At 36.2% G+C, this 13338-nt stretch overlaps 1 pseudogene; it reads right to left on the reverse strand.

Annotated features, from left to right (window-relative positions):
* Nucleotides 1–2072: 2072 nt before the first annotated feature.
* The window catches only part of LOC149155696 (putative glutathione S-transferase), a 97307-nt pseudogene continuing 86041 nt past the window's right edge, over nt 2073–13338 (reverse strand).

The following is a 13338-nucleotide window of genomic DNA, read 5'->3' on the forward strand; positions in this document are numbered from 1 at the left end:
GACTAAGAATATTCTCTTATTGAAATTCTAGCTACTGGGAATATTCTCTTACATCTGAATTTTAACAATTAATGCACTTAGTTTAAATAGATGAGATTTTAGGTGCCAAATAAATTTTAGGTGCTAAAGGAATTTTGATAGTGTTGAATTCATTTTCATTAAAAAAAATTTAGCCAAATGTATTTTTCCCCAAAAAATAAAATAAAAATTACTAACTTGGAACGTCGTTAGACAAGCGAGTTGTTAAAAAATACCATATAATCTGGTACTACTTAGTTTCCGAGAGGCCTTATGTAAGGTCCTTGAGTTAGCCGGGCGCGAGTTGGTGTAAACGTGGGCGGGCGCACGATGCACGGGCGAGCACGCGATGAACAGGTGGGCGCATGGTGCACGGGCGGGCGTGCGGTGAACAGGCCGGCGCACGGTGCACAGGCGGGCGCGCGACGAGCTGGCGCACACGGTAAAGCGACGTTTGGGCGAGCTATATGCGACGAGAGTCTGAACGACAATTTACGACACTTGGAAGTTTATACCCGAATGAAGTGTGGGTGAAATAGATGGAGGCCGACTCATGTTAGAGGGCTGGCCGACATCTGCAAAGCGCTTGAGGGGTGTGTAAACTTGTATTTGGGGGTCGGCTCGGCAAGCCACCACCCACTCCAAACAGGCATATATATATTCATGTGTTTGGAGGCTCATTGGCATCAATGCATTGGACAAGCATCTTTGCAAGAGTTCAAGGAGAATACAAGTGCACAGAAAAGAGAAGGGTAATGCGCATAGCTCATGCGCACTTCTCATAGGAGGTTGCTCACTTGGCTAGCGTTCTTGGAATTGGTCGAAAGTTGGGCAAGGTGTGCCCGGGGTTGTTCTGAGGTGCGGATTTGTGTCAAGACTTGACGAGGGTGTCTTGGTGGCTCAGGTGAGCACCCGCGCATCGTGCAAGGTATGCACAAAGGTTGTAAAAGACAGGTTTGCCTCCGTTGTAAAATTGGCTAAGTATAGGCTTGGATTTTGCCAAAAATACTTGTGAAGCCTCTATTATTAAAGAAAGGTTGATTATAATATATTGTTGGGCAGACTCATTGTTCAGGGAGTTGTCCCTCCCTTTATACTGTGCAATTGTCTTCTTCGTTTATAATTTGTTGGGTCCCTATAATACTAGTGATTACCCCATTACTATTGTAGTTATACCCCTTATTTGTGCCCCTATTACCCCCATATTGTTATTTTTGTGCCCATAGAATCCCTCTATTGTTATTTTTGTGGCTTTATATTATTATTGTTAGGTCGGCTGGATTATATTGTGACTCCTTAGACTCCTATATATAGAAAGGAGGTTTTGTCATTTGTATCATCCAAGAATTGTTCATTTATGTAATGTAAAGGAGGTTGCCCCCTCGAAGAGGCTGAATTCTAAGGCGTTGATCTATCTTTTCTATCTTTTCTTGAGCTGGTTTCATAACATAATTGCTGTTGATAATGAATGAGTATGGATGTTCATTGGTATAAAGGATAAACATAATAGTACTTGGTTGCGAAACACAAACTAAGTAGGAGAAAGTGAATTAAGGCGTAGTCCACGAACATAAGTATTGGTGAAAAGAAAGTGTTCGGTGCTGCCGCACCTCGCTATAAGCGGTTGAAAGACTACCGCAGGTGTAGGGGCGTGACACCTTACCTCTAAATCTGGGATCTAGTTCTCAATAAGGGGATACTTGTCCGTATAAATACATATTATATAGCAATGTTGTCTCAACGATCGTACGATCGTAGTTTCGGATCAAAATCAATAGTATGTATTGCAACTTTCTTCCCCTAACACCATAAAATTATGGAACTGGCCAATTCAATGAGGAAGAAATTTGTCTCGGAGTGACTGTCACTACATAATTTTGTTGCAACGGGCACCCTTGACCCGAGAATCGGGTCAACGATGAGAAGCGGCTGGGCCTCGGATGACCCTAACCTACATTGGGGTTGGGTCAAGGATGGCCGTTGCAACAAAATTATGGTTTCACAGTCACTCCGGGATAATTTTCTTCCTAACTGGATTGGCGAGTTCCACGAATTTATGACGGGTCCTGGAAGATTTTGTACACGCTCTTTCTCTCCAACCATGTCTTCATCCATTTTTCGACCCTCGGAAACTCTACCTCCTGTGCTGGCTGGCATTCCCCCAACGTTTCTATTGCATGGAACCAACCAGAATAGGAATTGAATGCAATATTCAGGAACCCAAACTGCTCATCTCCGAAATAAGGCTTACTTCAAGTTGGACCTGCTGACAGCTCCTTCAGCGCCCCTGGGAATTCTAAATGCACAACGTTTTCCCTCTTTTTGAGATTCTCCCGTGGTTTTGAAAATGGCATAAATTGCATTTTCCAACAACGGAAAGCAATCACATCATTTGAGATGCATTAGAACATCATACAAAAACGTTTTCCCTCTTCTTGAGATTCTCCCGTGGTTTTGAAAATGGCATAAATTGCATTTTCCTACAACGGAAAGCAATCACATCATTTGAGATGCATTAGAACATCATACAAAAAAAACTAGCCGTAAAAATGCAATGAGATGATTTGGCTTGATCCCTTCTTGTCTACAAAGCCTGCGCAGAACCTTTCAAAGGGTCGGACATATGTGTTCGATAGCATGAAACAATTACAGCCCCGCCAGACATCAGCGATATATTGGAGAACGATAAGAGACGTACAAATGGCTTACCATTTTGGTTGAGGACGGTCACCTTCTTGTGGACAGTATTCATCTGCAGCAGCAGGCCAGTCTTGGAGGCGAAGTGCTGTTCTAGGTATTCATATTTCTTTTTCGATCCAATCAACGCTCGAGGGCAAGGGGACTAGGTCACATGGCCTAAACCTTCACCTGCTCCTACCCCTCGCCCATCTTCATCGTCTAGAATTGCGCAACTTCTGCACAAGACACTTACGTAATTTTGAAATGTCTGGTGTTTTGTTTCAATCTAGTTAGTTTATTCAAATGAGAATCTTGCAGTTGAACGGTGGAAGAATTTAAAAAAAAAAAAACCCAACAGTTGCATGGTTAGGCGGGGCAGTTATAACGTCTTTGATGGGAACGTTACAACTGCAATGATCAATTAAGTCGCAGCTTACACATTTATTGAAAAAAAACAATTAGACTTCAAAATTGTTATTGGTTTGACGTGCGCGGGTGATCAATGTGGTGTCTTTTATGATACGGATCTTTAAATTTACAGTGCATCACAATAGTGGTAGTTAGTTTAATGTGTAGTTGCATATTTGATGAGCATAGAATTTTAAATAGATTGAATATTCAATAACATAATATATTACATGAGATGAGTTTCTATCTATTGTAAAGTTTTTCAAACATCATGTCAACTATGTTGAGCTTGGAGCATTTTTTTCTGGATTATTATTATAATTTTTTCAAACATCAGCTTAATTTATAATTATAGATTTTATGTTGGGTTGAGCTCCAAGCATTTTACCTTTGATTATATTGCAAAAAAAAATTCAAACATTATGTCAACTTACAATTTTATATTTTATGTTGAGTTCGAGCATTTTATCTTGATTATTATTATGCAATAATTTTTCTATATGATCCGACTTTTTTCGACATTTATACGATCAAACTAATTTCGACATCTTAACCTATAACTGTGGATTTTATATTGAATTTGTCTACACTACCTCACTCTACAAATATAGAATTTATCCTAAATTTGGTCCATGTGTCGATTTTAGGTTGAGTTTGGTAATGTCTCAACTTACAAGTGTAGATTTTATATTAAATTTCGAGTATTTGTGCTTTAGGCATGTACAATTTTTAATTTTGAAAATAGTGTTTAATTTAATAAAATGCCCTGTATCGCAATATCCATTTATGGAAGAGAATGGTTATGTTAAATATGGAGAGAAGAGAATGGTTAGGTTAAATATGGAGAGAAAATATAATTGCAATCACAATGTGATAAATTGCAAACTGTAATTATTAATTATTAATTTTATTTTATAAATTTAGATGATATGTTAAATGTGATTTTAGTGTTCAATGAATGAATAGGCATGTATATGTTGTAAATATATTTTTACATGTAATGGAAAAATCTGACTTGTTATAAGGAAATCAAGCTTTCTAAATATTGGAGTTGCAATATATTATATACTAGTTTATGAATGGTTTTAAAGACCATGAGAACACTAGAAAGGACAAAGAAATGGTCTTGTGGGAAAATAATATTATATTATGAAGTGTTATACCATTACCTCGTCGTTTTTTTTACCTTGTACCTTACATGTCCTCCACCTTCCCTGACATAAAAAAGAAATCACCAAATGCATGTAGAACTTTGACTTACATAGGTTTGGGGCATGGTCTTATTACAATTATTATGTATACATGTAATAGTATTTCATTCTCCTACCTAAATGGAAGTTAACCATTTCACAACATCATAATGAACATTTTCATGTTTATGATTTCCAACTTGTACAATGTCTTATCACAATGTATTATTAATTTTTGTTCTGGGAACTTGTAAGTGGAAATGGGGCCATCATGAATGCGCCCATGAAGCAATGACTACATTGTAACCATGTTACATCGGACAAATCCCTCTTGTGGACGATAGCAATCTCCCTAGATCCTTGATGGAAACTAGAAACAAGCAGGATAATTGAACTAAATTTCCTAAAGTTGGACTTGTTTGAATTATAAGAATTTAAACTAATGGATGAGCCTCTTACCTATTTCACAGAATGCTCAATGAAGATCCCTTGTTGTGACTTGATGCAACTCCTCAATGCTTGATAAGATCTGCAACCATAAACCATAAAAGGATCAAAAGCATATGCAATATAATAATCCAAACAAAAATTAACTTGATGATCAACGAGATTAGGAATTGAATTTCCCTTAATAAACACCTTAAACAATTATAAACCATTCACCATTCCAATAAGACAAATCAATGGGGAAAAGTGCTCATTTGTATTAATCAAATATAAAGAGGTGCATTATAACCTTTCCCTGTATACCATGAGGTTCCTCCCAAATGCCTTCAATCTCCTCCTTAGATGACAAGCTTTCCAATCTCAAACTAATAACATAAGTTTATCTTCTCTGATTTTTGACCTCCTCTAACCCTCTACCCTCTAGTCATTTTATAGGCCAAGTGAAAGAAGTTTCAGATCCAAAAGAGGAGGGTGAGATCCCCTAATTGAGGGATTAGGTTTCCTTGACGAAAGGGATTAAGATGCATCATCTGAGGGTTCTAGTTCAAATAGTCTTCACCTAGAAGCTTTCAATTGGGAAATATTCGACCAACTATGTTTCTAGAATGTACTATTTATTTTTACTTTCTTGAATTCACCTGTGCAGGTTTATAGTGGCAGAGAAAGCATAGTTTTGTGCTGTTCTAAGAGTTAATTTGAGCGAATGCATTGGAAAAGCTAGGAAAATCGGCGTGGGTTAAACTTGACAAGGTGTGACAGCTATTTTTGCCAAATTTATCATCTCCTTCATGATATTTTTGGTGGTTTGACTTATAAGGGAGTTCAATCAAACATGTTCATGGATGGTAAAAAGACTCATAAACCAATCAAGCGTTATGGCGAAAAATTGATATGTAATAGATTTTCCCTGAAAGTGCGAAGTCTGTAAGATAAGTTTAAAAGATTGAAGCACTTTATCATTCCAAGGATCATATTAGAGACAATGGTTGGAAACCTACAAGGAACATTCAAGGATTACAATGCAAATGTATATCAATAATCATCATTGAGGTAGGCATTCCTATACTCAGGGTAAAGTGAACTCAATGAAAAAATATGGAAAAACCAAAATCATATAGATAGTAGACACAATATGGACGCAACCATCTATCATAAATGGGTCTACATAATCATGAATATAGAATCTCCTCACAATCTAGATTGATGAAACTAGATCGAGGGTCTTGATCTCCATCTCTTGATCCATAGTGTGAAGAGAACCATGCGAGTGAATGTTTTGAGGTTGAACATTGTAGAAACCACTTCATTACCGACCGATGATGTGAACCGTTAACAAGTGCAAGAGAAACCGCCAATAACGACCTTGTGTTCAAGGTACTTCCAATACAAGCTATCAAGTGTGAATAAGTGATCTGAAGTCGAACACTCACAGAATCATTTGATCGAAGGCCAATGATGAGAACCCGTCGTCGAAGGTGAGAAAATTGACATTAAGGCATGCATGCCTCAAGGTATTAAAGGTTTCTAGATCAACTTCCTAGCGAATGAGTTGAAGTCGATAGGAAGTGACCCATTGTAGGGAAGCCTATGACACAAAACACAATGGCAAGATTTGAAAATAGTTCGCAAGGATTGACTCAAGGATGGTCGATGCGATTGAAGGCTAAAATTTGCAAAGGAACTTAAACTAAGGTTGAACTTCTCTTGAACACATAACGACTTGATAATTGACTTGGCAGCATCTCACTTAACGATAATACCCAAAATGATGAAGACTTTCAATGAGGTTTGATTAATTATAAGACAAATGGATTTCCTAACTCAAACATGAATGTGACAGAGTGTCATGTTCAAGAGAAACATGCTACCTTTAGAAATGAAATGTAAAATGGACAACTTTTCCCAACCCCCCCCCACCATTATGGGAAAGTACGTCTCTATTTTTTTACAATCTTGATGAGGATAACATATGCATGGACTGTAAACTCATCCTTTAGATGAGTCCATTGAAGTCTTTTTAGCAAACCCTAACAAGGAATGGTTCGGTCCCATTATTCTTAATGACTCCTATACTGTTTAGTTTTTACGTGTCCAGTAAAGGAGTAACTTGATGTCATTTTATTTTAAAGGTTTTGAAAAAGTCACAAAAAGGTAACTCATTCAGTTCTTTTACTGTAAAATTGTAATGATCCTAGAGAATGTAAAGCTCGATGTTTTTTCTGTTTTAGGGAGTTGGGAGAAAAACATAAGTAAACTCCATAGTGTTATTTTTCGTAAATTTAGACCCTCAAACCTGAAAAAGGATAAAATAATGCAGAGAGAACTCTATTGACCATAATAACTCAACGTATACCTTTCTCGTAAATAGTCATGGCTCAGTCCTTAAAAGGGGTAAACTTATACTAAGAGGAAAGTTGTTCATTTACTTTTACGAGTTCGAACAAACAAGTACTCGACAATATTTTCATTTTTAAAGAGTTTGAAAAGGGCTTAAAAGAGGACTCTATGATTTTTGGTTTTCATAATTCTTCAAGAGCATGAAAATCAATACAAGTTTGATAATAGTCAAAATGTTTTTTTATTGCTTGGTAACCTATCCTGCACATTTAAACTCAATAAATCATTATTACTGCTCAAAAATATAAAATTTTCCTTCCTAAAAGGTCTTAAATATAAAAATAATATATATTTTTACTTAAAAACCCTATAAAAGTAGAAAAAGTAAATTATTTCTCACCATTTGTATTTTTACCATTTGAGAGCAGAAAGAGGAGCTTTTTACCACCAGACTTCTAGGATTGATTCCAAGCCAACCGATGGAAAAAATCAAAAATTGCTTCTTGCAGGGAGAAGATATCTTCCTAAATTAGCTTTTTATTTGTTCAAACTTCCATTTGAATCTTTCAGTTAATTTTTGGGGCAAGGACTTATAAAAAAATGTCCTCGGCCCCGTGCCAATTTCTTTCAATCCTATCTGTGCAATCGGATAAAATTTTCCAAATGGAAAATCGTGGCCTCTGTGAATATCTCCCAGAAAAATTTGCACAGTTGTGGCTTGTCTATAAAACAACGACAGTGTAGGTGGTGAGGGTTTTCAAAATGAAATATTTGGACCCCAAAAAATATGAGATCGACCTTAAAAATGATTCTAAAATTTTTTAAATGGTCATTTCAGGTTAATTGATTGCTCAAAATGGAGTGGAGGGAAAGAGAGCACGAAGCCAATGATTTGGTAGCTTTGGAAGATCCAGCTACCATGTAGGCTCTAAGAACTTGTGGCCTCCTGAAATACTTGCTCATTCTTGGGATTAAATCTCACGTAGATCTAATGACATGGCTGGCAAGAACTTGGAATGTCCAAGAACAATGTTTTGTGATTGGAGAGTATTGCATTACCATGGAAATGTAGAGGTACTACTGATGGGTATCTACGGTGGTTATGTAGAGGTGCAGCACCCAAGGATGGCAGAATTGTTATTTAGACCATCGAGCTCTTGCCCCTGAGAACCATTAATTTCACTGTTATCAAGCTGTGTTGTAGCGCCACCCTTCATTTAGCCACATGGGCACAGATGGAGATTGTCATGGAATTTTGGGAATCCATGATGCCCAATTTGTGCGAGGCAGTAGTTATAAACATGAACGAGTAGTTGACTAGATGCGAAAATGGGAAACTCAAGAATTTCAATTATGGCATCATTCTTATTTCTTTCACCCTAGGGAGGATTCCTCCTCTCCAGCCAAAACAAATTATAACAAATGAGGGGGATCCTAGGGATCCGCATATGATGAGATGGGTTTCACTGATGGCATGTCATGGTGGCGATGGATCGGTAGTGAGGTATACTCCCGATTTTTTTGACTGGTTAGGCCAGTAGATCATTTTGATCGATGAATTCCCATATGTCAGGATGGATTACAAAGGTGATACTGATATCCCACTTACAGTAGGAGCTTGTGGGGTGACGTAGGTGAGAATTTCTCATTTTGACATGTTTTAAAATTTAAAATTTTTAGGTGTTTCTTTCTTCAAAGGCTAATTATCTGAAATGCATGTGCAGATGTGGGCCTAAACCGACCAACACGGTTGAGGGGATATCATAGATGAGGCAATCAGCCTATTCTAGCTACAAAAGCTAATCCATAGGTAGTAGATATTTTGACAGAGCTAGAACAAAACCTACAGAGGTTGACCTTGGATATCCCAGAGAATGGGACATATGACATTTCTCTCAGATATCAGAGACATGCAGTTGGGGTTGCAGGGCCACTTAGACATTTACTGTGTTGAGTTGCGCTTGCTGTTGTTTTCTATCATGAGCATGATCATGCTTAGATGTTCTAGTTTCTAGGACCAAATTTTGATTTTTGGTGCTAGCATATTCGGAAAATAAAGGCCACAAGGCCCTATGTTCTCGTATTGCATATTTTCTAGACATACTTCTATGAAAACTCTATTTTAATGAAAACTACTACTTTGGCCTACAATTTATCTTAACCAATATATGAATGAATATTGTTTTAATTTACAAATGTCACAAATATCTATTTGACACACAATTAGCCAATGTATCTATAAATGTGTTTAAATTTCTTTGAATGTGTTGATATTCGATATAATCAAATTTCCTTTCCAAAATATGGACCCTTAAAAACATCCTTAACATTGTTGGACTTATTACTGCATAAACATTGTTTAAATGTAATACTACGAGCTATGAATCTACCCTAATGATCAAACATTGAATACCAAATCTGATGGCATCAGATAATAGCTTAATGACTATGCTATATTCTGCTATGTTATTTGTTTATTGACCGAGGCATATTCCATGAATAGAGACTAGCTCATCACTAGTGAAAAGATAACCTAGGTTGTGGAAGATATAATCTGAGTACTACAACTAGCACCATCAGCAAAGCCGATGTAATTCTGAGGGAACGTCGACATCTACAAATCAAGTGAAAAGCAAGAGAAGAAGGAAGTATAATATAAAATGTAAAAAACATTAACTATCGCACACACATAAAAAGAGTAAATAATGTACAAATCTCCACTAAAATTTTATGCATAATATTTCTTTAGGTAAAGACGATTTCTGGGCTTTCCTAAAGGAATAAAATTATAATCAACCATCGCATAGGCCCCTTTGGCTAATACATGTTTTATGATGTAAGGGCCATGCTAGATGGGTTTGAACTTTCCCACACCTAAATTGTCATGAGATTGATCATAAACCAAGAATAGGTCACCTTATGAATATGAATGAGGATTTACATTTTGATCGAATTGAGCTTTGACTCTTTTTTTGTGAACTTCGCTAGCTAGTGCAACATCACAACGATTTTCATCTAAACATGCTAAATGTCAAAAATTTTCTTTGTATTCAGAGGTAGCAGGTAGTAATTTGATATCTAGTTTTAGAGATGGGATTTCACATTCAATGGGAAAGATTGATTCCAAACCATAAACAGGTTAGAATGGAGTAAAATCTGTCCACGTTCTTACAGTAGTACAGTAAGCCCACAACATTGAAAATAGAATGGAATGCGAGTTCCTTTCTGAATACCAACTATTTGTTTAATCATATAGGTTAAAATTTTATTAACGACTTCAACTTGACCATTAGCTTATGGATAATAAGGACTAGATATGTCATGACATAGGACAAGATGTGCTGATAGTTTAACCATCACAAAGTTAGAAAAATGACTACCATGGTCTATAACAATAGCTTGTGGGACAACAAACCAAGCAATCACATGATTGAAAATGAAAATTGTTGCAGTTTCACTATCGTCTTTATAAGTAGGTATCACCTCAGCCCATTTTGTAAAGTAATAAACTCCAAGGATAATATACCCATGCCCCTGGCTGAGTGAGGGTTATAGGTAATGAAATCAATGCCTAGTTTGCAAAAGGACTAACAGTTATGATTCGGTGAAAAGGTGCTAGAGGTGCTTGCATTTTGTGATCATAGATTTAGAAATTATGGAATTTGTGGATCACAATAATGCAATCTTTAAACATTGAAGGCCAAAAATAATCATCACGCAATATATTTTTGGTAGTTGCATACCTGGATATATGATCACCATATGCTCCAAAATGGCAAGCCACATAATGTCGAAAAATAGAATAGGTACTGCGATGGTAAAGAGTGTCACCAACAATATTATATTGTTGGGATTAGTATTGGACTCAACAATGATCAGTTTTAGATAAATCATGCCTAAAATTTTAGGTTTGGAGATGTATAATGATATCTCCATACCATGAACCTTACATACTAATAAGAAACATATATTTATTATCAAATGAATCTTATTTTATAGATTCTATATCAGTATGAGGAAAGGCACACAATAGTTTAGTGAAAACCAAAGATTACTTTAATTTACATATTTCAAATTCTAAATCAAACTCGTGTAATATAACTATCCATTTGAAGTATTTTCCCCCTAGCAATTTCTTAGTAAGAATGTACATCATAGGGTTGCAATCTGAAATGAAATTAATTTTTCAAAGATTTATATAGAGACGGAGTCGTTGAACATCTTGAATAGTTGCCAAGGCTAGCTTCTCCACATGTGCATATTTAATCACAGTTTTAGTGAGATTTATACTGAAATAATAAATCATATTTTCGCTACTATAACCATCCTCTTGGACTAACACCATGCCAATAGTGGCATTGGATGCATCTAGGTACAAAAAGTAATCTCGATGATAATCAGGTGGATGTAGTAATGGTGCATTGGTCAGTGCATGTTTTAATGTATTAAAATCTTTATCAGTGAGCTCATCCCAGAAAAGTTACCCTTTTTCAACAATTGAGTAAAGCCCTGGGCTAGTTTGACATAAGTATGGATGAATCTACGCAAAAACTTTTCTTTCCCTTGCAAAATCTGTAGTTGTGGAAGGCTAGAAGGAGTAGGAAGATTCAGGATTGCCTCTACCTTAAGGGGGTCAACACAAATGCCCTCTTTCAACATGATGAAACCTGGAAGCCGACTTGATCGTACACAAAAAGCACATTTGTGCGGATTTAAGTGAATATTGTAATGTCTGCACCTAATGAAATTTTTTCTTTTAAGTGTAATGGATGATCATTCCATTTCATTGAATGAGATGGAAGGTCATATAAATAAGGCTAAAAAATATTAATTGATATCATGGAATGCATAAGACATCGCTCACTAAAAAGTTGCTCCAACATGTTTCAAGCCAAATGGTAGTTTGCAATAAGAAAAAATCCCCCATGGGCATATAAACACGATTTTGTAGTAATTGGCACGGAAATGTTTTATCTGACTGTAGCTACAAAATCCAACCATGAATGAAAAAATTTCATTCCCCGCAGAGTCATCAACAATCTGGTCGATATACGAAGTTGGATAATTGTCCTTGGGACAAGCTTTATTGATATCTCTGTAATCAACATATACTCGAAGAGTTCCTTGTTTTTTATTAACAAGTACAATGTTGGATACACAATGAGTCAAAGGAAAGGGGTGAATGAATCCTACATTCAATAGTTTTTTCAACCTCAGTTTTGATGGAGGAAACTTTTCATGGATGTATAAGATGTAATCATTGTCTAACATGCTCAGCATATCGATAATTTTTTATCTCATGTACGACTATGCTAGGGTCGATTCCTGGAATTTCTTCCTATGACCAGGCAAAGATGTCACAAAATGCCTGAAATAGGGTTTTTAAGTCTGAATATCTTCTAAAGAATAAGAAGGTCCTATATGAATATTTTCAGTTATGCTTGATTTCACTAAGATGTCTATGGGTATCATTGTTGATAAGTTCTCTAAATTATGTTCAGAATCGGAATAAAGGGTAGATATTTGACATCGAGGATCACTAAGAGTCTGAGATAAATACATAAATGAGAAATTATTATGAATTTTGTCAAAATATGGCAAGAAGGTCGAATGATGAGGAGTATCGTCCTATGACATCTCATGCAAGGTAATAACTTCCACAATCCCTTCATTATTTAAAGATTTTGTGTTAAGAGGATCAGGAATAGATATTGGTACTAAGCACGATTAATGAGAATATTCATGAGTAATCATATTCATTCGATTGTTTTGAGATGTTGATAAGTTGGAAAAGGAATAAATTTCCTCATAAGCCAACTCAAAAGGGCTACGCGGCATCTCACTTCCATATAAGACTAATTTTGACTTTGAAGGTACTTTCCACGGATCTACTAATTCAAAAGTACTTGATGTAATCGTGTGAATATGGGAATCATTATAAGGGAAATTAGATGGAGGGAACGAGAAATTTCCCATCAAAGATGAGTCTTTGAGAAGACCAACACCAACTTCATACAGAGTCATTGATTTTCCAACAAAAGGCACACTACTAGTGGAATTAGGATCTGAGGTATAGTAGGACAATTGGTCTTCCTTCACAATTCTTCCTATGTGAAGAAACATGATCATCCTATAATATGACGAGACTACTGCTGCCATGGTATAAGTCCACCTTCGACCGAGAAAAAGGTTATATTCAAGTTGATAATCAACAACCTCAACTTCTATTCTAACCATTTTACCATCTAATTCGATTAGT

Source organism: Pinus tabuliformis, chromosome 9 (assembly GCF_031772625.1).
Source record: "Pinus tabuliformis cultivar Carrire ecotype Pingquan chromosome 9, CPIR1, whole genome shotgun sequence".
Taxonomy (NCBI): Eukaryota; Viridiplantae; Streptophyta; class Pinopsida; order Pinales; family Pinaceae; genus Pinus; species Pinus tabuliformis.